This window comes from Schistocerca gregaria, unplaced genomic scaffold, assembly GCF_023897955.1.
Source record: "Schistocerca gregaria isolate iqSchGreg1 unplaced genomic scaffold, iqSchGreg1.2 ptg000686l, whole genome shotgun sequence".
NCBI classification, from domain to species: Eukaryota; Metazoa; Arthropoda; class Insecta; order Orthoptera; family Acrididae; genus Schistocerca; species Schistocerca gregaria.
The window spans coordinates 144100-161304 of record NW_026062066.1 but is presented as its reverse complement, the minus strand read 5'-3'; the positions used below and the strand labels follow the sequence as shown (position 1 = coordinate 161304).

The window sequence follows — 17205 nt, the reverse complement described above, 5'->3', positions numbered from 1 at the left end:
CGTGTCTTAATCCGGTGTGGTCTAGTGGCTAGGATACCTGGCTCTCACCCAGGAGGCCCGGGTTCGATTCCCGGCACCGGAAATGCCTATTTTGTTGCTCCTCTCATGCGACTTGGCCCGACTTAGCTCGACTGACGCTACGCTGACGCTTGCAGAAAACCACGTAAAGTATGACTGGCGGCCACAAGTGACGGCGAGAGAGATGCGACGTCTGCCCACCTCCTATCGAGGCACATACCTGTGGTCAACAGACTTGGAGGACTGCAAGACATTGCCACGGGTGGTGAATGCAGCTAACCCCTGTGCTTAGTGTCCTAATAGCGCGGGCACGTTCGTTTGCCAGTATACATGTAATGAAGAACGCGTCTGACACAGCTGTGGCGAGACACAGTGGCGAGACACAGTGGCTGAGCTTTGCTGTGCATCGCCACTTGCACACGCGAGAACTGCTTTCGGCGGTGCCTCCGTGGCCGTGATCGTCTAGTGGTTAGGACATTGCGTTGTGGCCGCAATAACCCAGGTTCGAATCCTGGTCACGGCACTTTTTAAAGTTTTGCCTCGCTGTCGCTGCAATGACGATAGTGACCCACTGTTTGAAAACACTGTGCCCTCTTGATTTTTCGCTCATGTTCCGCGGGCTGCAGGTGCCAGTTATCAACACGCAATGCCGCCGCACGAAAGAGCGGGCAGCTGCCTGTGTAGTCAATCTCTGTTCGAATAGGGCAGTCGTTTGAGGTGCAATGGATGGGCAGCCAGTCGCAGCAGAACAGGAAGCTGCGTCGTGCACTGTTTCTACAAAAGCGAACAACACTGTCGCAGGTAGCGTGGCCGAGCGGTCTAAGGCGCTGGTTTAAGGCACCAGTCTCTTCGGAGGCGTGGGTTCGAATCCCACCGCTGCCAATTTTTTCTCGTTTTTTGTGCCATTGCGGTGTTTTCTCTTGCGCTACAACGCAGCTCCTGTGACCGCCGTGCCGCGTAGGTAGCGTGGCCGAGCGGTCTAAGGCGCTGGTTTCAGGCACCAGTCTCTTCGGAGGCGTGGGTTCGAATCCCACCGCTGCCAACGTTTTCTGTCTCGAAAGCAGCAGCACTGGTTACCCGCGAAGGAAACAGCGCAGCAAGCCGTGAGCGCCTCTTTCTTAAATTGTCGTAGCACAGTGCGTGGTGCAACGACAGCATTCAGAGGAGCAGTTTGGAGTAATGATGCCTTGCGTTCGTGTTCATGAAATGTGTCCCGAGCATGCCGTTCTACAAAGTGGAAGCGTAGATTTTTACAGACGTCTTTCAATAGCGTGTTCGCCGGAGGAGCACTCGTGTCTTAATCCGGTGTGGTCTAGTGGCTAGGATACCTGGCTCTCACCCAGGAGGCCCGGGTTCGATTCCCGGCACCGGAAATGCCTATTTTGTTGCTCCTCTCATGCGACTTGGCCCGACTTAGCTCGACTGACGCTACGCTGACGCTTGCAGAAAACCACGTAAAGTATGACTGGCGGCCACAAGTGACGGCGAGAGAGATGCGACGTCTGCCCACCTCCTATCGAGGCACATACCTGTGGTCAACAGACTTGGAGGACTGCAAGACATTGCCACGGGTGGTGAATGCAGCTAACCCCTGTGCTTAGTGTCCTAATAGCGCGGGCACGTTCGTTTGCCAGTATACATGTAATGAAGAACGCGTCTGACACAGCTGTGGCGAGACACAGTGGCGAGACACAGTGGCTGAGCTTTGCTGTGCATCGCCACTTGCACACGCGAGAACTGCTTTCGGCGGTGCCTCCGTGGCCGTGATCGTCTAGTGGTTAGGACATTGCGTTGTGGCCGCAATAACCCAGGTTCGAATCCTGGTCACGGCACTTTTTAAAGTTTTGCCTCGCTGTCGCTGCAATGACGATAGTGACCCACTGTTTGAAAACACTGTGCCCTCTTGATTTTTCGCTCATGTTCCGCGGGCTGCAGGTGCCAGTTATCAACACGCAATGCCGCCGCACGAAAGAGCGGGCAGCTGCCTGTGTAGTCAATCTCTGTTCGAATAGGGCAGTCGTTTGAGGTGCAATGGATGGGCAGCCAGTCGCAGCAGAACAGGAAGCTGCGTCGTGCACTGTTTCTACAAAAGCGAACAACACTGTCGCAGGTAGCGTGGCCGAGCGGTCTAAGGCGCTGGTTTAAGGCACCAGTCTCTTCGGAGGCGTGGGTTCGAATCCCACCGCTGCCAATTTTTTCTCGTTTTTTGTGCCATTGCGGTGTTTTCTCTTGCGCTACAACGCAGCTCCTGTGACCGCCGTGCCGCGTAGGTAGCGTGGCCGAGCGGTCTAAGGCGCTGGTTTCAGGCACCAGTCTCTTCGGAGGCGTGGGTTCGAATCCCACCGCTGCCAACGTTTTCTGTCTCGAAAGCAGCAGCACTGGTTACCCGCGAAGGAAACAGCGCAGCAAGCCGTGAGCGCCTCTTTCTTAAATTGTCGTAGCACAGTGCGTGGTGCAACGACAGCATTCAGAGGAGCAGTTTGGAGTAATGATGCCTTGCGTTCGTGTTCATGAAATGTGTCCCGAGCATGCCGTTCTACAAAGTGGAAGCGTAGATTTTTACAGACGTCTTTCAATAGCGTGTTCGCCGGAGGAGCACTCGTGTCTTAATCCGGTGTGGTCTAGTGGCTAGGATACCTGGCTCTCACCCAGGAGGCCCGGGTTCGATTCCCGGCACCGGAAATGCCTATTTTGTTGCTCCTCTCATGCGACTTGGCCCGACTTAGCTCGACTGACGCTACGCTGACGCTTGCAGAAAACCACGTAAAGTATGACTGGCGGCCACAAGTGACGGCGAGAGAGATGCGACGTCTGCCCACCTCCTATCGAGGCACATACCTGTGGTCAACAGACTTGGAGGACTGCAAGACATTGCCACGGGTGGTGAATGCAGCTAACCCCTGTGCTTAGTGTCCTAATAGCGCGGGCACGTTCGTTTGCCAGTATACATGTAATGAAGAACGCGTCTGACACAGCTGTGGCGAGACACAGTGGCGAGACACAGTGGCTGAGCTTTGCTGTGCATCGCCACTTGCACACGCGAGAACTGCTTTCGGCGGTGCCTCCGTGGCCGTGATCGTCTAGTGGTTAGGACATTGCGTTGTGGCCGCAATAACCCAGGTTCGAATCCTGGTCACGGCACTTTTTAAAGTTTTGCCTCGCTGTCGCTGCAATGACGATAGTGACCCACTGTTTGAAAACACTGTGCCCTCTTGATTTTTCGCTCATGTTCCGCGGGCTGCAGGTGCCAGTTATCAACACGCAATGCCGCCGCACGAAAGAGCGGGCAGCTGCCTGTGTAGTCAATCTCTGTTCGAATAGGGCAGTCGTTTGAGGTGCAATGGATGGGCAGCCAGTCGCAGCAGAACAGGAAGCTGCGTCGTGCACTGTTTCTACAAAAGCGAACAACACTGTCGCAGGTAGCGTGGCCGAGCGGTCTAAGGCGCTGGTTTAAGGCACCAGTCTCTTCGGAGGCGTGGGTTCGAATCCCACCGCTGCCAATTTTTTCTCGTTTTTTGTGCCATTGCGGTGTTTTCTCTTGCGCTACAACGCAGCTCCTGTGACCGCCGTGCCGCGTAGGTAGCGTGGCCGAGCGGTCTAAGGCGCTGGTTTCAGGCACCAGTCTCTTCGGAGGCGTGGGTTCGAATCCCACCGCTGCCAACGTTTTCTGTCTCGAAAGCAGCAGCACTGGTTACCCGCGAAGGAAACAGCGCAGCAAGCCGTGAGCGCCTCTTTCTTAAATTGTCGTAGCACAGTGCGTGGTGCAACGACAGCATTCAGAGGAGCAGTTTGGAGTAATGATGCCTTGCGTTCGTGTTCATGAAATGTGTCCCGAGCATGCCGTTCTACAAAGTGGAAGCGTAGATTTTTACAGACGTCTTTCAATAGCGTGTTCGCCGGAGGAGCACTCGTGTCTTAATCCGGTGTGGTCTAGTGGCTAGGATACCTGGCTCTCACCCAGGAGGCCCGGGTTCGATTCCCGGCACCGGAAATGCCTATTTTGTTGCTCCTCTCATGCGACTTGGCCCGACTTAGCTCGACTGACGCTACGCTGACGCTTGCAGAAAACCACGTAAAGTATGACTGGCGGCCACAAGTGACGGCGAGAGAGATGCGACGTCTGCCCACCTCCTATCGAGGCACATACCTGTGGTCAACAGACTTGGAGGACTGCAAGACATTGCCACGGGTGGTGAATGCAGCTAACCCCTGTGCTTAGTGTCCTAATAGCGCGGGCACGTTCGTTTGCCAGTATACATGTAATGAAGAACGCGTCTGACACAGCTGTGGCGAGACACAGTGGCGAGACACAGTGGCTGAGCTTTGCTGTGCATCGCCACTTGCACACGCGAGAACTGCTTTCGGCGGTGCCTCCGTGGCCGTGATCGTCTAGTGGTTAGGACATTGCGTTGTGGCCGCAATAACCCAGGTTCGAATCCTGGTCACGGCACTTTTTAAAGTTTTGCCTCGCTGTCGCTGCAATGACGATAGTGACCCACTGTTTGAAAACACTGTGCCCTCTTGATTTTTCGCTCATGTTCCGCGGGCTGCAGGTGCCAGTTATCAACACGCAATGCCGCCGCACGAAAGAGCGGGCAGCTGCCTGTGTAGTCAATCTCTGTTCGAATAGGGCAGTCGTTTGAGGTGCAATGGATGGGCAGCCAGTCGCAGCAGAACAGGAAGCTGCGTCGTGCACTGTTTCTACAAAAGCGAACAACACTGTCGCAGGTAGCGTGGCCGAGCGGTCTAAGGCGCTGGTTTAAGGCACCAGTCTCTTCGGAGGCGTGGGTTCGAATCCCACCGCTGCCAATTTTTTCTCGTTTTTTGTGCCATTGCGGTGTTTTCTCTTGCGCTACAACGCAGCTCCTGTGACCGCCGTGCCGCGTAGGTAGCGTGGCCGAGCGGTCTAAGGCGCTGGTTTCAGGCACCAGTCTCTTCGGAGGCGTGGGTTCGAATCCCACCGCTGCCAACGTTTTCTGTCTCGAAAGCAGCAGCACTGGTTACCCGCGAAGGAAACAGCGCAGCAAGCCGTGAGCGCCTCTTTCTTAAATTGTCGTAGCACAGTGCGTGGTGCAACGACAGCATTCAGAGGAGCAGTTTGGAGTAATGATGCCTTGCGTTCGTGTTCATGAAATGTGTCCCGAGCATGCCGTTCTACAAAGTGGAAGCGTAGATTTTTACAGACGTCTTTCAATAGCGTGTTCGCCGGAGGAGCACTCGTGTCTTAATCCGGTGTGGTCTAGTGGCTAGGATACCTGGCTCTCACCCAGGAGGCCCGGGTTCGATTCCCGGCACCGGAAATGCCTATTTTGTTGCTCCTCTCATGCGACTTGGCCCGACTTAGCTCGACTGACGCTACGCTGACGCTTGCAGAAAACCACGTAAAGTATGACTGGCGGCCACAAGTGACGGCGAGAGAGATGCGACGTCTGCCCACCTCCTATCGAGGCACATACCTGTGGTCAACAGACTTGGAGGACTGCAAGACATTGCCACGGGTGGTGAATGCAGCTAACCCCTGTGCTTAGTGTCCTAATAGCGCGGGCACGTTCGTTTGCCAGTATACATGTAATGAAGAACGCGTCTGACACAGCTGTGGCGAGACACAGTGGCGAGACACAGTGGCTGAGCTTTGCTGTGCATCGCCACTTGCACACGCGAGAACTGCTTTCGGCGGTGCCTCCGTGGCCGTGATCGTCTAGTGGTTAGGACATTGCGTTGTGGCCGCAATAACCCAGGTTCGAATCCTGGTCACGGCACTTTTTAAAGTTTTGCCTCGCTGTCGCTGCAATGACGATAGTGACCCACTGTTTGAAAACACTGTGCCCTCTTGATTTTTCGCTCATGTTCCGCGGGCTGCAGGTGCCAGTTATCAACACGCAATGCCGCCGCACGAAAGAGCGGGCAGCTGCCTGTGTAGTCAATCTCTGTTCGAATAGGGCAGTCGTTTGAGGTGCAATGGATGGGCAGCCAGTCGCAGCAGAACAGGAAGCTGCGTCGTGCACTGTTTCTACAAAAGCGAACAACACTGTCGCAGGTAGCGTGGCCGAGCGGTCTAAGGCGCTGGTTTAAGGCACCAGTCTCTTCGGAGGCGTGGGTTCGAATCCCACCGCTGCCAATTTTTTCTCGTTTTTTGTGCCATTGCGGTGTTTTCTCTTGCGCTACAACGCAGCTCCTGTGACCGCCGTGCCGCGTAGGTAGCGTGGCCGAGCGGTCTAAGGCGCTGGTTTCAGGCACCAGTCTCTTCGGAGGCGTGGGTTCGAATCCCACCGCTGCCAACGTTTTCTGTCTCGAAAGCAGCAGCACTGGTTACCCGCGAAGGAAACAGCGCAGCAAGCCGTGAGCGCCTCTTTCTTAAATTGTCGTAGCACAGTGCGTGGTGCAACGACAGCATTCAGAGGAGCAGTTTGGAGTAATGATGCCTTGCGTTCGTGTTCATGAAATGTGTCCCGAGCATGCCGTTTTACAAAGTGGAAGCGTAGATTTTTACAGACGTCTTTCAATAGCGTGTTCGCCGGAGGAGCACTCGTGTCTTAATCCGGTGTGGTCTAGTGGCTAGGATACCTGGCTCTCACCCAGGAGGCCCGGGTTCGATTCCCGGCACCGGAAATGCCTATTTTGTTGCTCCTCTCATGCGACTTGGCCCGACTTAGCTCGACTGACGCTACGCTGACGCTTGCAGAAAACCACGTAAAGTATGACTGGCGGCCACAAGTGACGGCGAGAGAGATGCGACGTCTGCCCACCTCCTATCGAGGCACATACCTGTGGTCAACAGACTTGGAGGACTGCAAGACATTGCCACGGGTGGTGAATGCAGCTAACCCCTGTGCTTAGTGTCCTAATAGCGCGGGCACGTTCGTTTGCCAGTATACATGTAATGAAGAACGCGTCTGACACAGCTGTGGCGAGACACAGTGGCGAGACACAGTGGCTGAGCTTTGCTGTGCATCGCCACTTGCACACGCGAGAACTGCTTTCGGCGGTGCCTCCGTGGCCGTGATCGTCTAGTGGTTAGGACATTGCGTTGTGGCCGCAATAACCCAGGTTCGAATCCTGGTCACGGCACTTTTTAAAGTTTTGCCTCGCTGTCGCTGCAATGACGATAGTGACCCACTGTTTGAAAACACTGTGCCCTCTTGATTTTTCGCTCATGTTCCGCGGGCTGCAGGTGCCAGTTATCAACACGCAATGCCGCCGCACGAAAGAGCGGGCAGCTGCCTGTGTAGTCAATCTCTGTTCGAATAGGGCAGTCGTTTGAGGTGCAATGGATGGGCAGCCAGTCGCAGCAGAACAGGAAGCTGCGTCGTGCACTGTTTCTACAAAAGCGAACAACACTGTCGCAGGTAGCGTGGCCGAGCGGTCTAAGGCGCTGGTTTAAGGCACCAGTCTCTTCGGAGGCGTGGGTTCGAATCCCACCGCTGCCAATTTTTTCTCGTTTTTTGTGCCATTGCGGTGTTTTCTCTTGCGCTACAACGCAGCTCCTGTGACCGCCGTGCCGCGTAGGTAGCGTGGCCGAGCGGTCTAAGGCGCTGGTTTCAGGCACCAGTCTCTTCGGAGGCGTGGGTTCGAATCCCACCGCTGCCAACGTTTTCTGTCTCGAAAGCAGCAGCACTGGTTACCCGCGAAGGAAACAGCGCAGCAAGCCGTGAGCGCCTCTTTCTTAAATTGTCGTAGCACAGTGCGTGGTGCAACGACAGCATTCAGAGGAGCAGTTTGGAGTAATGATGCCTTGCGTTCGTGTTCATGAAATGTGTCCCGAGCATGCCGTTCTACAAAGTGGAAGCGTAGATTTTTACAGACGTCTTTCAATAGCGTGTTCGCCGGAGGAGCACTCGTGTCTTAATCCGGTGTGGTCTAGTGGCTAGGATACCTGGCTCTCACCCAGGAGGCCCGGGTTCGATTCCCGGCACCGGAAATGCCTATTTTGTTGCTCCTCTCATGCGACTTGGCCCGACTTAGCTCGACTGACGCTACGCTGACGCTTGCAGAAAACCACGTAAAGTATGACTGGCGGCCACAAGTGACGGCGAGAGAGATGCGACGTCTGCCCACCTCCTATCGAGGCACATACCTGTGGTCAACAGACTTGGAGGACTGCAAGACATTGCCACGGGTGGTGAATGCAGCTAACCCCTGTGCTTAGTGTCCTAATAGCGCGGGCACGTTCGTTTGCCAGTATACATGTAATGAAGAACGCGTCTGACACAGCTGTGGCGAGACACAGTGGCGAGACACAGTGGCTGAGCTTTGCTGTGCATCGCCACTTGCACACGCGAGAACTGCTTTCGGCGGTGCCTCCGTGGCCGTGATCGTCTAGTGGTTAGGACATTGCGTTGTGGCCGCAATAACCCAGGTTCGAATCCTGGTCACGGCACTTTTTAAAGTTTTGCCTCGCTGTCGCTGCAATGACGATAGTGACCCACTGTTTGAAAACACTGTGCCCTCTTGATTTTTCGCTCATGTTCCGCGGGCTGCAGGTGCCAGTTATCAACACGCAATGCCGCCGCACGAAAGAGCGGGCAGCTGCCTGTGTAGTCAATCTCTGTTCGAATAGGGCAGTCGTTTGAGGTGCAATGGATGGGCAGCCAGTCGCAGCAGAACAGGAAGCTGCGTCGTGCACTGTTTCTACAAAAGCGAACAACACTGTCGCAGGTAGCGTGGCCGAGCGGTCTAAGGCGCTGGTTTAAGGCACCAGTCTCTTCGGAGGCGTGGGTTCGAATCCCACCGCTGCCAATTTTTTCTCGTTTTTTGTGCCATTGCGGTGTTTTCTCTTGCGCTACAACGCAGCTCCTGTGACCGCCGTGCCGCGTAGGTAGCGTGGCCGAGCGGTCTAAGGCGCTGGTTTCAGGCACCAGTCTCTTCGGAGGCGTGGGTTCGAATCCCACCGCTGCCAACGTTTTCTGTCTCGAAAGCAGCAGCACTGGTTACCCGCGAAGGAAACAGCGCAGCAAGCCGTGAGCGCCTCTTTCTTAAATTGTCGTAGCACAGTGCGTGGTGCAACGACAGCATTCAGAGGAGCAGTTTGGAGTAATGATGCCTTGCGTTCGTGTTCATGAAATGTGTCCCGAGCATGCCGTTCTACAAAGTGGAAGCGTAGATTTTTACAGACGTCTTTCAATAGCGTGTTCGCCGGAGGAGCACTCGTGTCTTAATCCGGTGTGGTCTAGTGGCTAGGATACCTGGCTCTCACCCAGGAGGCCCGGGTTCGATTCCCGGCACCGGAAATGCCTATTTTGTTGCTCCTCTCATGCGACTTGGCCCGACTTAGCTCGACTGACGCTACGCTGACGCTTGCAGAAAACCACGTAAAGTATGACTGGCGGCCACAAGTGACGGCGAGAGAGATGCGACGTCTGCCCACCTCCTATCGAGGCACATACCTGTGGTCAACAGACTTGGAGGACTGCAAGACATTGCCACGGGTGGTGAATGCAGCTAACCCCTGTGCTTAGTGTCCTAATAGCGCGGGCACGTTCGTTTGCCAGTATACATGTAATGAAGAACGCGTCTGACACAGCTGTGGCGAGACACAGTGGCGAGACACAGTGGCTGAGCTTTGCTGTGCATCGCCACTTGCACACGCGAGAACTGCTTTCGGCGGTGCCTCCGTGGCCGTGATCGTCTAGTGGTTAGGACATTGCGTTGTGGCCGCAATAACCCAGGTTCGAATCCTGGTCACGGCACTTTTTAAAGTTTTGCCTCGCTGTCGCTGCAATGACGATAGTGACCCACTGTTTGAAAACACTGTGCCCTCTTGATTTTTCGCTCATGTTCCGCGGGCTGCAGGTGCCAGTTATCAACACGCAATGCCGCCGCACGAAAGAGCGGGCAGCTGCCTGTGTAGTCAATCTCTGTTCGAATAGGGCAGTCGTTTGAGGTGCAATGGATGGGCAGCCAGTCGCAGCAGAACAGGAAGCTGCGTCGTGCACTGTTTCTACAAAAGCGAACAACACTGTCGCAGGTAGCGTGGCCGAGCGGTCTAAGGCGCTGGTTTAAGGCACCAGTCTCTTCGGAGGCGTGGGTTCGAATCCCACCGCTGCCAATTTTTTCTCGTTTTTTGTGCCATTGCGGTGTTTTCTCTTGCGCTACAACGCAGCTCCTGTGACCGCCGTGCCGCGTAGGTAGCGTGGCCGAGCGGTCTAAGGCGCTGGTTTCAGGCACCAGTCTCTTCGGAGGCGTGGGTTCGAATCCCACCGCTGCCAACGTTTTCTGTCTCGAAAGCAGCAGCACTGGTTACCCGCGAAGGAAACAGCGCAGCAAGCCGTGAGCGCCTCTTTCTTAAATTGTCGTAGCACAGTGCGTGGTGCAACGACAGCATTCAGAGGAGCAGTTTGGAGTAATGATGCCTTGCGTTCGTGTTCATGAAATGTGTCCCGAGCATGCCGTTCTACAAAGTGGAAGCGTAGATTTTTACAGACGTCTTTCAATAGCGTGTTCGCCGGAGGAGCACTCGTGTCTTAATCCGGTGTGGTCTAGTGGCTAGGATACCTGGCTCTCACCCAGGAGGCCCGGGTTCGATTCCCGGCACCGGAAATGCCTATTTTGTTGCTCCTCTCATGCGACTTGGCCCGACTTAGCTCGACTGACGCTACGCTGACGCTTGCAGAAAACCACGTAAAGTATGACTGGCGGCCACAAGTGACGGCGAGAGAGATGCGACGTCTGCCCACCTCCTATCGAGGCACATACCTGTGGTCAACAGACTTGGAGGACTGCAAGACATTGCCACGGGCGGTGAATGCAGCTAACCCCTGTGCTTAGTGTCCTAATAGCGCGGGCACGTTCGTTTGCCAGTATACATGTAATGAAGAACGCGTCTGACACAGCTGTGGCGAGACACAGTGGCGAGACACAGTGGCTGAGCTTTGCTGTGCATCGCCACTTGCACACGCGAGAACTGCTTTCGGCGGTGCCTCCGTGGCCGTGATCGTCTAGTGGTTAGGACATTGCGTTGTGGCCGCAATAACCCAGGTTCGAATCCTGGTCACGGCACTTTTTAAAGTTTTGCCTCGCTGTCGCTGCAATGACGATAGTGACCCACTGTTTGAAAACACTGTGCCCTCTTGATTTTTCGCTCATGTTCCGCGGGCTGCAGGTGCCAGTTATCAACACGCAATGCCGCCGCACGAAAGAGCGGGCAGCTGCCTGTGTAGTCAATCTCTGTTCGAATAGGGCAGTCGTTTGAGGTGCAATGGATGGGCAGCCAGTCGCAGCAGAACAGGAAGCTGCGTCGTGCACTGTTTCTACAAAAGCGAACAACACTGTCGCAGGTAGCGTGGCCGAGCGGTCTAAGGCGCTGGTTTAAGGCACCAGTCTCTTCGGAGGCGTGGGTTCGAATCCCACCGCTGCCAATTTTTTCTCGTTTTTTGTGCCATTGCGGTGTTTTCTCTTGCGCTACAACGCAGCTCCTGTGACCGCCGTGCCGCGTAGGTAGCGTGGCCGAGCGGTCTAAGGCGCTGGTTTCAGGCACCAGTCTCTTCGGAGGCGTGGGTTCGAATCCCACCGCTGCCAACGTTTTCTGTCTCGAAAGCAGCAGCACTGGTTACCCGCGAAGGAAACAGCGCAGCAAGCCGTGAGCGCCTCTTTCTTAAATTGTCGTAGCACAGTGCGTGGTGCAACGACAGCATTCAGAGGAGCAGTTTGGAGTAATGATGCCTTGCGTTCGTGTTCATGAAATGTGTCCCGAGCATGCCGTTCTACAAAGTGGAAGCGTAGATTTTTACAGACGTCTTTCAATAGCGTGTTCGCCGGAGGAGCACTCGTGTCTTAATCCGGTGTGGTCTAGTGGCTAGGATACCTGGCTCTCACCCAGGAGGCCCGGGTTCGATTCCCGGCACCGGAAATGCCTATTTTGTTGCTCCTCTCATGCGACTTGGCCCGACTTAGCTCGACTGACGCTACGCTGACGCTTGCAGAAAACCACGTAAAGTATGACTGGCGGCCACAAGTGACGGCGAGAGAGATGCGACGTCTGCCCACCTCCTATCGAGGCACATACCTGTGGTCAACAGACTTGGAGGACTGCAAGACATTGCCACGGGTGGTGAATGCAGCTAACCCCTGTGCTTAGTGTCCTAATAGCGCGGGCACGTTCGTTTGCCAGTATACATGTAATGAAGAACGCGTCTGACACAGCTGTGGCGAGACACAGTGGCGAGACACAGTGGCTGAGCTTTGCTGTGCATCGCCACTTGCACACGCGAGAACTGCTTTCGGCGGTGCCTCCGTGGCCGTGATCGTCTAGTGGTTAGGACATTGCGTTGTGGCCGCAATAACCCAGGTTCGAATCCTGGTCACGGCACTTTTTAAAGTTTTGCCTCGCTGTCGCTGCAATGACGATAGTGACCCACTGTTTGAAAACACTGTGCCCTCTTGATTTTTCGCTCATGTTCCGCGGGCTGCAGGTGCCAGTTATCAACACGCAATGCCGCCGCACGAAAGAGCGGGCAGCTGCCTGTGTAGTCAATCTCTGTTCGAATAGGGCAGTCGTTTGAGGTGCAATGGATGGGCAGCCAGTCGCAGCAGAACAGGAAGCTGCGTCGTGCACTGTTTCTACAAAAGCGAACAACACTGTCGCAGGTAGCGTGGCCGAGCGGTCTAAGGCGCTGGTTTAAGGCACCAGTCTCTTCGGAGGCGTGGGTTCGAATCCCACCGCTGCCAATTTTTTCTCGTTTTTTGTGCCATTGCGGTGTTTTCTCTTGCGCTACAACGCAGCTCCTGTGACCGCCGTGCCGCGTAGGTAGCGTGGCCGAGCGGTCTAAGGCGCTGGTTTCAGGCACCAGTCTCTTCGGAGGCGTGGGTTCGAATCCCACCGCTGCCAACGTTTTCTGTCTCGAAAGCAGCAGCACTGGTTACCCGCGAAGGAAACAGCGCAGCAAGCCGTGAGCGCCTCTTTCTTAAATTGTCGTAGCACAGTGCGTGGTGCAACGACAGCATTCAGAGGAGCAGTTTGGAGTAATGATGCCTTGCGTTCGTGTTCATGAAATGTGTCCCGAGCATGCCGTTCTACAAAGTGGAAGCGTAGATTTTTACAGACGTCTTTCAATAGCGTGTTCGCCGGAGGAGCACTCGTGTCTTAATCCGGTGTGGTCTAGTGGCTAGGATACCTGGCTCTCACCCAGGAGGCCCGGGTTCGATTCCCGGCACCGGAAATGCCTATTTTGTTGCTCCTCTCATGCGACTTGGCCCGACTTAGCTCGACTGACGCTACGCTGACGCTTGCAGAAAACCACGTAAAGTATGACTGGCGGCCACAAGTGACGGCGAGAGAGATGCGACGTCTGCCCACCTCCTATCGAGGCACATACCTGTGGTCAACAGACTTGGAGGACTGCAAGACATTGCCACGGGTGGTGAATGCAGCTAACCCCTGTGCTTAGTGTCCTAATAGCGCGGGCACGTTCGTTTGCCAGTATACATGTAATGAAGAACGCGTCTGACACAGCTGTGGCGAGACACAGTGGCGAGACACAGTGGCTGAGCTTTGCTGTGCATCGCCACTTGCACACGCGAGAACTGCTTTCGGCGGTGCCTCCGTGGCCGTGATCGTCTAGTGGTTAGGACATTGCGTTGTGGCCGCAATAACCCAGGTTCGAATCCTGGTCACGGCACTTTTTAAAGTTTTGCCTCGCTGTCGCTGCAATGACGATAGTGACCCACTGTTTGAAAACACTGTGCCCTCTTGATTTTTCGCTCATGTTCCGCGGGCTGCAGGTGCCAGTTATCAACACGCAATGCCGCCGCACGAAAGAGCGGGCAGCTGCCTGTGTAGTCAATCTCTGTTCGAATAGGGCAGTCGTTTGAGGTGCAATGGATGGGCAGCCAGTCGCAGCAGAACAGGAAGCTGCGTCGTGCACTGTTTCTACAAAAGCGAACAACACTGTCGCAGGTAGCGTGGCCGAGCGGTCTAAGGCGCTGGTTTAAGGCACCAGTCTCTTCGGAGGCGTGGGTTCGAATCCCACCGCTGCCAATTTTTTCTCGTTTTTTGTGCCATTGCGGTGTTTTCTCTTGCGCTACAACGCAGCTCCTGTGACCGCCGTGCCGCGTAGGTAGCGTGGCCGAGCGGTCTAAGGCGCTGGTTTCAGGCACCAGTCTCTTCGGAGGCGTGGGTTCGAATCCCACCGCTGCCAACGTTTTCTGTCTCGAAAGCAGCAGCACTGGTTACCCGCGAAGGAAACAGCGCAGCAAGCCGTGAGCGCCTCTTTCTTAAATTGTCGTAGCACAGTGCGTGGTGCAACGACAGCATTCAGAGGAGCAGTTTGGAGTAATGATGCCTTGCGTTCGTGTTCATGAAATGTGTCCCGAGCATGCCGTTCTACAAAGTGGAAGCGTAGATTTTTACAGACGTCTTTCAATAGCGTGTTCGCCGGAGGAGCACTCGTGTCTTAATCCGGTGTGGTCTAGTGGCTAGGATACCTGGCTCTCACCCAGGAGGCCCGGGTTCGATTCCCGGCACCGGAAATGCCTATTTTGTTGCTCCTCTCATGCGACTTGGCCCGACTTAGCTCGACTGACGCTACGCTGACGCTTGCAGAAAACCACGTAAAGTATGACTGGCGGCCACAAGTGACGGCGAGAGAGATGCGACGTCTGCCCACCTCCTATCGAGGCACATACCTGTGGTCAACAGACTTGGAGGACTGCAAGACATTGCCACGGGTGGTGAATGCAGCTAACCCCTGTGCTTAGTGTCCTAATAGCGCGGGCACGTTCGTTTGCCAGTATACATGTAATGAAGAACGCGTCTGACACAGCTGTGGCGAGACACAGTGGCGAGACACAGTGGCTGAGCTTTGCTGTGCATCGCCACTTGCACACGCGAGAACTGCTTTCGGCGGTGCCTCCGTGGCCGTGATCGTCTAGTGGTTAGGACATTGCGTTGTGGCCGCAATAACCCAGGTTCGAATCCTGGTCACGGCACTTTTTAAAGTTTTGCCTCGCTGTCGCTGCAATGACGATAGTGACCCACTGTTTGAAAACACTGTGCCCTCTTGATTTTTCGCTCATGTTCCGCGGGCTGCAGGTGCCAGTTATCAACACGCAATGCCGCCGCACGAAAGAGCGGGCAGCTGCCTGTGTAGTCAATCTCTGTTCGAATAGGGCAGTCGTTTGAGGTGCAATGGATGGGCAGCCAGTCGCAGCAGAACAGGAAGCTGCGTCGTGCACTGTTTCTACAAAAGCGAACAACACTGTCGCAGGTAGCGTGGCCGAGCGGTCTAAGGCGCTGGTTTAAGGCACCAGTCTCTTCGGAGGCGTGGGTTCGAATCCCACCGCTGCCAATTTTTTCTCGTTTTTTGTGCCATTGCGGTGTTTTCTCTTGCGCTACAACGCAGCTCCTGTGACCGCCGTGCCGCGTAGGTAGCGTGGCCGAGCGGTCTAAGGCGCTGGTTTCAGGCACCAGTCTCTTCGGAGGCGTGGGTTCGAATCCCACCGCTGCCAACGTTTTCTGTCTCGAAAGCAGCAGCACTGGTTACCCGCGAAGGAAACAGCGCAGCAAGCCGTGAGCGCCTCTTTCTTAAATTGTCGTAGCACAGTGCGTGGTGCAACGACAGCATTCAGAGGAGCAGTTTGGAGTAATGATGCCTTGCGTTCGTGTTCATGAAATGTGTCCCGAGCATGCCGTTCTACAAAGTGGAAGCGTAGATTTTTACAGACGTCTTTCAATAGCGTGTTCGCCGGAGGAGCACTCGTGTCTTAATCCGGTGTGGTCTAGTGGCTAGGATACCTGGCTCTCACCCAGGAGGCCCGGGTTCGATTCCCGGCACCGGAAATGCCTATTTTGTTGCTCCTCTCATGCGACTTGGCCCGACTTAGCTCGACTGACGCTACGCTGACGCTTGCAGAAAACCACGTAAAGTATGACTGGCGGCCACAAGTGACGGCGAGAGAGATGCGACGTCTGCCCACCTCCTATCGAGGCACATACCTGTGGTCAACAGACTTGGAGGACTGCAAGACATTGCCACGGGTGGTGAATGCAGCTAACCCCTGTGCTTAGTGTCCTAATAGCGCGGGCACGTTCGTTTGCCAGTATACATGTAATGAAGAACGCGTCTGACACAGCTGTGGCGAGACACAGTGGCGAGACACAGTGGCTGAGCTTTGCTGTGCATCGCCACTTGCACACGCGAGAACTGCTTTCGGCGGTGCCTCCGTGGCCGTGATCGTCTAGTGGTTAGGACATTGCGTTGTGGCCGCAATAACCCAGGTTCGAATCCTGGTCACGGCACTTTTTAAAGTTTTGCCTCGCTGTCGCTGCAATGACGATAGTGACCCACTGTTTGAAAACACTGTGCCCTCTTGATTTTTCGCTCATGTTCCGCGGGCTGCAGGTGCCAGTTATCAACACGCAATGCCGCCGCACGAAAGAGCGGGCAGCTGCCTGTGTAGTCAATCTCTGTTCGAATAGGGCAGTCGTTTGAGGTGCAATGGATGGGCAGCCAGTCGCAGCAGAACAGGAAGCTGCGTCGTGCACTGTTTCTACAAAAGCGAACAACACTGTCGCAGGTAGCGTGGCCGAGCGGTCTAAGGCGCTGGTTTAAGGCACCAGTCTCTTCGGAGGCGTGGGTTCGAATCCCACCGCTGCCAATTTTTTCTCGTTTTTTGTGCCATTGCGGTGTTTTCTCTTGCGCTACAACGCAGCTCCTGTGACCGCCGTGCCGCGTAGGTAGCGTGGCCGAGCGGTCTAAGGCGCTGGTTTCAGGCACCAGTCTCTTCGGAGGCGTGGGTTCGAATCCCACCGCTGCCAACGTTTTCTGTCTCGAAAGCAGCAGCACTGGTTACCCGCGAAGGAAACAGCGCAGCAAGCCGTGAGCGCCTCTTTCTTAAATTGTCGTAGCACAGTGCGTGGTGCAACGACAGCATTCAGAGGAGCAGTTTGGAGTAATGATGCCTTGCGTTCGTGTTCATGAAATGTGTCCCGAGCATGCCGTTCTACAAAGTGGAAGCGTAGATTTTTACAGACGTCTTTCAATAGCGTGTTCGCCGGAGGAGCACTCGTGTCTTAATCCGGTGTGGTCTAGTGGCTAGGATACCTGGCTCTCACCCAGGAGGCCCGGGTTCGATTCCCGGCACCGGAAATGCCTATTTTGTTGCTCCTCTCATGCGACTTGGCCCGACTTAGCTCGACTGACGCTACGCTGACGCTTGCAGAAAACCACGTAAAGTATGACTGGCGGCCACAAG

General features: G+C 55.1%; 53 non-coding genes across 53 annotated transcripts; all 53 read left to right on the top strand.

The window, feature by feature from the left end:
- The first annotated feature begins 10 nt into the window (after positions 1-10).
- Positions 11-82, top strand: Trnae-cuc (transfer RNA glutamic acid (anticodon CUC)). Its single transcript has one exon. It is a non-coding gene; the product is annotated as a tRNA-Glu (tRNA).
- A 387-nt stretch (positions 83-469) lies between these two features.
- Trnah-gug (transfer RNA histidin (anticodon GUG)) lies at positions 470-541 on the top strand. The gene has a single exon. It is a non-coding gene; the product is annotated as a tRNA-His (tRNA).
- Positions 542-818: 277 nt separating this feature from the next.
- On the top strand, positions 819-900 carry Trnal-aag (transfer RNA leucine (anticodon AAG)). The gene has a single exon. It is a non-coding gene; the product is annotated as a tRNA-Leu (tRNA).
- Positions 901-978: 78 nt separating this feature from the next.
- Trnal-cag (transfer RNA leucine (anticodon CAG)) lies at positions 979-1060 on the top strand. Its single transcript has one exon. It is a non-coding gene; the product is annotated as a tRNA-Leu (tRNA).
- A 259-nt stretch (positions 1061-1319) lies between these two features.
- On the top strand, positions 1320-1391 carry Trnae-cuc (transfer RNA glutamic acid (anticodon CUC)). The gene has a single exon. It is a non-coding gene; the product is annotated as a tRNA-Glu (tRNA).
- A 387-nt stretch (positions 1392-1778) lies between these two features.
- Trnah-gug (transfer RNA histidin (anticodon GUG)) lies at positions 1779-1850 on the top strand. Its single transcript has one exon. It is a non-coding gene; the product is annotated as a tRNA-His (tRNA).
- A 277-nt stretch (positions 1851-2127) lies between these two features.
- On the top strand, positions 2128-2209 carry Trnal-aag (transfer RNA leucine (anticodon AAG)). The gene has a single exon. It is a non-coding gene; the product is annotated as a tRNA-Leu (tRNA).
- A 78-nt stretch (positions 2210-2287) lies between these two features.
- Trnal-cag (transfer RNA leucine (anticodon CAG)) lies at positions 2288-2369 on the top strand. Its single transcript has one exon. It is a non-coding gene; the product is annotated as a tRNA-Leu (tRNA).
- A 259-nt stretch (positions 2370-2628) lies between these two features.
- On the top strand, positions 2629-2700 carry Trnae-cuc (transfer RNA glutamic acid (anticodon CUC)). The gene has a single exon. It is a non-coding gene; the product is annotated as a tRNA-Glu (tRNA).
- A 387-nt stretch (positions 2701-3087) lies between these two features.
- Trnah-gug (transfer RNA histidin (anticodon GUG)) lies at positions 3088-3159 on the top strand. Its single transcript has one exon. It is a non-coding gene; the product is annotated as a tRNA-His (tRNA).
- A 277-nt stretch (positions 3160-3436) lies between these two features.
- On the top strand, positions 3437-3518 carry Trnal-aag (transfer RNA leucine (anticodon AAG)). The gene has a single exon. It is a non-coding gene; the product is annotated as a tRNA-Leu (tRNA).
- Positions 3519-3596: 78 nt separating this feature from the next.
- Trnal-cag (transfer RNA leucine (anticodon CAG)) lies at positions 3597-3678 on the top strand. The gene has a single exon. It is a non-coding gene; the product is annotated as a tRNA-Leu (tRNA).
- A 259-nt stretch (positions 3679-3937) lies between these two features.
- Positions 3938-4009, top strand: Trnae-cuc (transfer RNA glutamic acid (anticodon CUC)). The gene has a single exon. It is a non-coding gene; the product is annotated as a tRNA-Glu (tRNA).
- A 387-nt stretch (positions 4010-4396) lies between these two features.
- Positions 4397-4468, top strand: Trnah-gug (transfer RNA histidin (anticodon GUG)). Its single transcript has one exon. It is a non-coding gene; the product is annotated as a tRNA-His (tRNA).
- Positions 4469-4745: 277 nt separating this feature from the next.
- On the top strand, positions 4746-4827 carry Trnal-aag (transfer RNA leucine (anticodon AAG)). Its single transcript has one exon. It is a non-coding gene; the product is annotated as a tRNA-Leu (tRNA).
- Positions 4828-4905: 78 nt separating this feature from the next.
- Trnal-cag (transfer RNA leucine (anticodon CAG)) lies at positions 4906-4987 on the top strand. Its single transcript has one exon. It is a non-coding gene; the product is annotated as a tRNA-Leu (tRNA).
- A 259-nt stretch (positions 4988-5246) lies between these two features.
- On the top strand, positions 5247-5318 carry Trnae-cuc (transfer RNA glutamic acid (anticodon CUC)). Its single transcript has one exon. It is a non-coding gene; the product is annotated as a tRNA-Glu (tRNA).
- A 387-nt stretch (positions 5319-5705) lies between these two features.
- On the top strand, positions 5706-5777 carry Trnah-gug (transfer RNA histidin (anticodon GUG)). Its single transcript has one exon. It is a non-coding gene; the product is annotated as a tRNA-His (tRNA).
- A 277-nt stretch (positions 5778-6054) lies between these two features.
- On the top strand, positions 6055-6136 carry Trnal-aag (transfer RNA leucine (anticodon AAG)). The gene has a single exon. It is a non-coding gene; the product is annotated as a tRNA-Leu (tRNA).
- Positions 6137-6214: 78 nt separating this feature from the next.
- Trnal-cag (transfer RNA leucine (anticodon CAG)) lies at positions 6215-6296 on the top strand. The gene has a single exon. It is a non-coding gene; the product is annotated as a tRNA-Leu (tRNA).
- Positions 6297-6555: 259 nt separating this feature from the next.
- Positions 6556-6627, top strand: Trnae-cuc (transfer RNA glutamic acid (anticodon CUC)). Its single transcript has one exon. It is a non-coding gene; the product is annotated as a tRNA-Glu (tRNA).
- A 387-nt stretch (positions 6628-7014) lies between these two features.
- Trnah-gug (transfer RNA histidin (anticodon GUG)) lies at positions 7015-7086 on the top strand. Its single transcript has one exon. It is a non-coding gene; the product is annotated as a tRNA-His (tRNA).
- Positions 7087-7363: 277 nt separating this feature from the next.
- Positions 7364-7445, top strand: Trnal-aag (transfer RNA leucine (anticodon AAG)). Its single transcript has one exon. It is a non-coding gene; the product is annotated as a tRNA-Leu (tRNA).
- Positions 7446-7523: 78 nt separating this feature from the next.
- On the top strand, positions 7524-7605 carry Trnal-cag (transfer RNA leucine (anticodon CAG)). Its single transcript has one exon. It is a non-coding gene; the product is annotated as a tRNA-Leu (tRNA).
- A 259-nt stretch (positions 7606-7864) lies between these two features.
- On the top strand, positions 7865-7936 carry Trnae-cuc (transfer RNA glutamic acid (anticodon CUC)). The gene has a single exon. It is a non-coding gene; the product is annotated as a tRNA-Glu (tRNA).
- A 387-nt stretch (positions 7937-8323) lies between these two features.
- On the top strand, positions 8324-8395 carry Trnah-gug (transfer RNA histidin (anticodon GUG)). The gene has a single exon. It is a non-coding gene; the product is annotated as a tRNA-His (tRNA).
- Positions 8396-8672: 277 nt separating this feature from the next.
- On the top strand, positions 8673-8754 carry Trnal-aag (transfer RNA leucine (anticodon AAG)). Its single transcript has one exon. It is a non-coding gene; the product is annotated as a tRNA-Leu (tRNA).
- Positions 8755-8832: 78 nt separating this feature from the next.
- On the top strand, positions 8833-8914 carry Trnal-cag (transfer RNA leucine (anticodon CAG)). Its single transcript has one exon. It is a non-coding gene; the product is annotated as a tRNA-Leu (tRNA).
- Positions 8915-9173: 259 nt separating this feature from the next.
- Positions 9174-9245, top strand: Trnae-cuc (transfer RNA glutamic acid (anticodon CUC)). Its single transcript has one exon. It is a non-coding gene; the product is annotated as a tRNA-Glu (tRNA).
- A 387-nt stretch (positions 9246-9632) lies between these two features.
- On the top strand, positions 9633-9704 carry Trnah-gug (transfer RNA histidin (anticodon GUG)). Its single transcript has one exon. It is a non-coding gene; the product is annotated as a tRNA-His (tRNA).
- Positions 9705-9981: 277 nt separating this feature from the next.
- Positions 9982-10063, top strand: Trnal-aag (transfer RNA leucine (anticodon AAG)). The gene has a single exon. It is a non-coding gene; the product is annotated as a tRNA-Leu (tRNA).
- A 78-nt stretch (positions 10064-10141) lies between these two features.
- Trnal-cag (transfer RNA leucine (anticodon CAG)) lies at positions 10142-10223 on the top strand. The gene has a single exon. It is a non-coding gene; the product is annotated as a tRNA-Leu (tRNA).
- Positions 10224-10482: 259 nt separating this feature from the next.
- Positions 10483-10554, top strand: Trnae-cuc (transfer RNA glutamic acid (anticodon CUC)). Its single transcript has one exon. It is a non-coding gene; the product is annotated as a tRNA-Glu (tRNA).
- A 387-nt stretch (positions 10555-10941) lies between these two features.
- Positions 10942-11013, top strand: Trnah-gug (transfer RNA histidin (anticodon GUG)). The gene has a single exon. It is a non-coding gene; the product is annotated as a tRNA-His (tRNA).
- Positions 11014-11290: 277 nt separating this feature from the next.
- On the top strand, positions 11291-11372 carry Trnal-aag (transfer RNA leucine (anticodon AAG)). Its single transcript has one exon. It is a non-coding gene; the product is annotated as a tRNA-Leu (tRNA).
- Positions 11373-11450: 78 nt separating this feature from the next.
- Trnal-cag (transfer RNA leucine (anticodon CAG)) lies at positions 11451-11532 on the top strand. Its single transcript has one exon. It is a non-coding gene; the product is annotated as a tRNA-Leu (tRNA).
- A 259-nt stretch (positions 11533-11791) lies between these two features.
- Positions 11792-11863, top strand: Trnae-cuc (transfer RNA glutamic acid (anticodon CUC)). The gene has a single exon. It is a non-coding gene; the product is annotated as a tRNA-Glu (tRNA).
- Positions 11864-12250: 387 nt separating this feature from the next.
- Trnah-gug (transfer RNA histidin (anticodon GUG)) lies at positions 12251-12322 on the top strand. The gene has a single exon. It is a non-coding gene; the product is annotated as a tRNA-His (tRNA).
- Positions 12323-12599: 277 nt separating this feature from the next.
- Positions 12600-12681, top strand: Trnal-aag (transfer RNA leucine (anticodon AAG)). The gene has a single exon. It is a non-coding gene; the product is annotated as a tRNA-Leu (tRNA).
- Positions 12682-12759: 78 nt separating this feature from the next.
- Positions 12760-12841, top strand: Trnal-cag (transfer RNA leucine (anticodon CAG)). The gene has a single exon. It is a non-coding gene; the product is annotated as a tRNA-Leu (tRNA).
- A 259-nt stretch (positions 12842-13100) lies between these two features.
- Positions 13101-13172, top strand: Trnae-cuc (transfer RNA glutamic acid (anticodon CUC)). The gene has a single exon. It is a non-coding gene; the product is annotated as a tRNA-Glu (tRNA).
- Positions 13173-13559: 387 nt separating this feature from the next.
- On the top strand, positions 13560-13631 carry Trnah-gug (transfer RNA histidin (anticodon GUG)). The gene has a single exon. It is a non-coding gene; the product is annotated as a tRNA-His (tRNA).
- A 277-nt stretch (positions 13632-13908) lies between these two features.
- On the top strand, positions 13909-13990 carry Trnal-aag (transfer RNA leucine (anticodon AAG)). Its single transcript has one exon. It is a non-coding gene; the product is annotated as a tRNA-Leu (tRNA).
- Positions 13991-14068: 78 nt separating this feature from the next.
- Trnal-cag (transfer RNA leucine (anticodon CAG)) lies at positions 14069-14150 on the top strand. The gene has a single exon. It is a non-coding gene; the product is annotated as a tRNA-Leu (tRNA).
- A 259-nt stretch (positions 14151-14409) lies between these two features.
- On the top strand, positions 14410-14481 carry Trnae-cuc (transfer RNA glutamic acid (anticodon CUC)). The gene has a single exon. It is a non-coding gene; the product is annotated as a tRNA-Glu (tRNA).
- A 387-nt stretch (positions 14482-14868) lies between these two features.
- Positions 14869-14940, top strand: Trnah-gug (transfer RNA histidin (anticodon GUG)). The gene has a single exon. It is a non-coding gene; the product is annotated as a tRNA-His (tRNA).
- A 277-nt stretch (positions 14941-15217) lies between these two features.
- Trnal-aag (transfer RNA leucine (anticodon AAG)) lies at positions 15218-15299 on the top strand. Its single transcript has one exon. It is a non-coding gene; the product is annotated as a tRNA-Leu (tRNA).
- A 78-nt stretch (positions 15300-15377) lies between these two features.
- Positions 15378-15459, top strand: Trnal-cag (transfer RNA leucine (anticodon CAG)). The gene has a single exon. It is a non-coding gene; the product is annotated as a tRNA-Leu (tRNA).
- Positions 15460-15718: 259 nt separating this feature from the next.
- On the top strand, positions 15719-15790 carry Trnae-cuc (transfer RNA glutamic acid (anticodon CUC)). The gene has a single exon. It is a non-coding gene; the product is annotated as a tRNA-Glu (tRNA).
- Positions 15791-16177: 387 nt separating this feature from the next.
- On the top strand, positions 16178-16249 carry Trnah-gug (transfer RNA histidin (anticodon GUG)). The gene has a single exon. It is a non-coding gene; the product is annotated as a tRNA-His (tRNA).
- Positions 16250-16526: 277 nt separating this feature from the next.
- On the top strand, positions 16527-16608 carry Trnal-aag (transfer RNA leucine (anticodon AAG)). The gene has a single exon. It is a non-coding gene; the product is annotated as a tRNA-Leu (tRNA).
- Positions 16609-16686: 78 nt separating this feature from the next.
- On the top strand, positions 16687-16768 carry Trnal-cag (transfer RNA leucine (anticodon CAG)). Its single transcript has one exon. It is a non-coding gene; the product is annotated as a tRNA-Leu (tRNA).
- Positions 16769-17027: 259 nt separating this feature from the next.
- Trnae-cuc (transfer RNA glutamic acid (anticodon CUC)) lies at positions 17028-17099 on the top strand. The gene has a single exon. It is a non-coding gene; the product is annotated as a tRNA-Glu (tRNA).
- Positions 17100-17205: the final 106 nt, after the last annotated feature.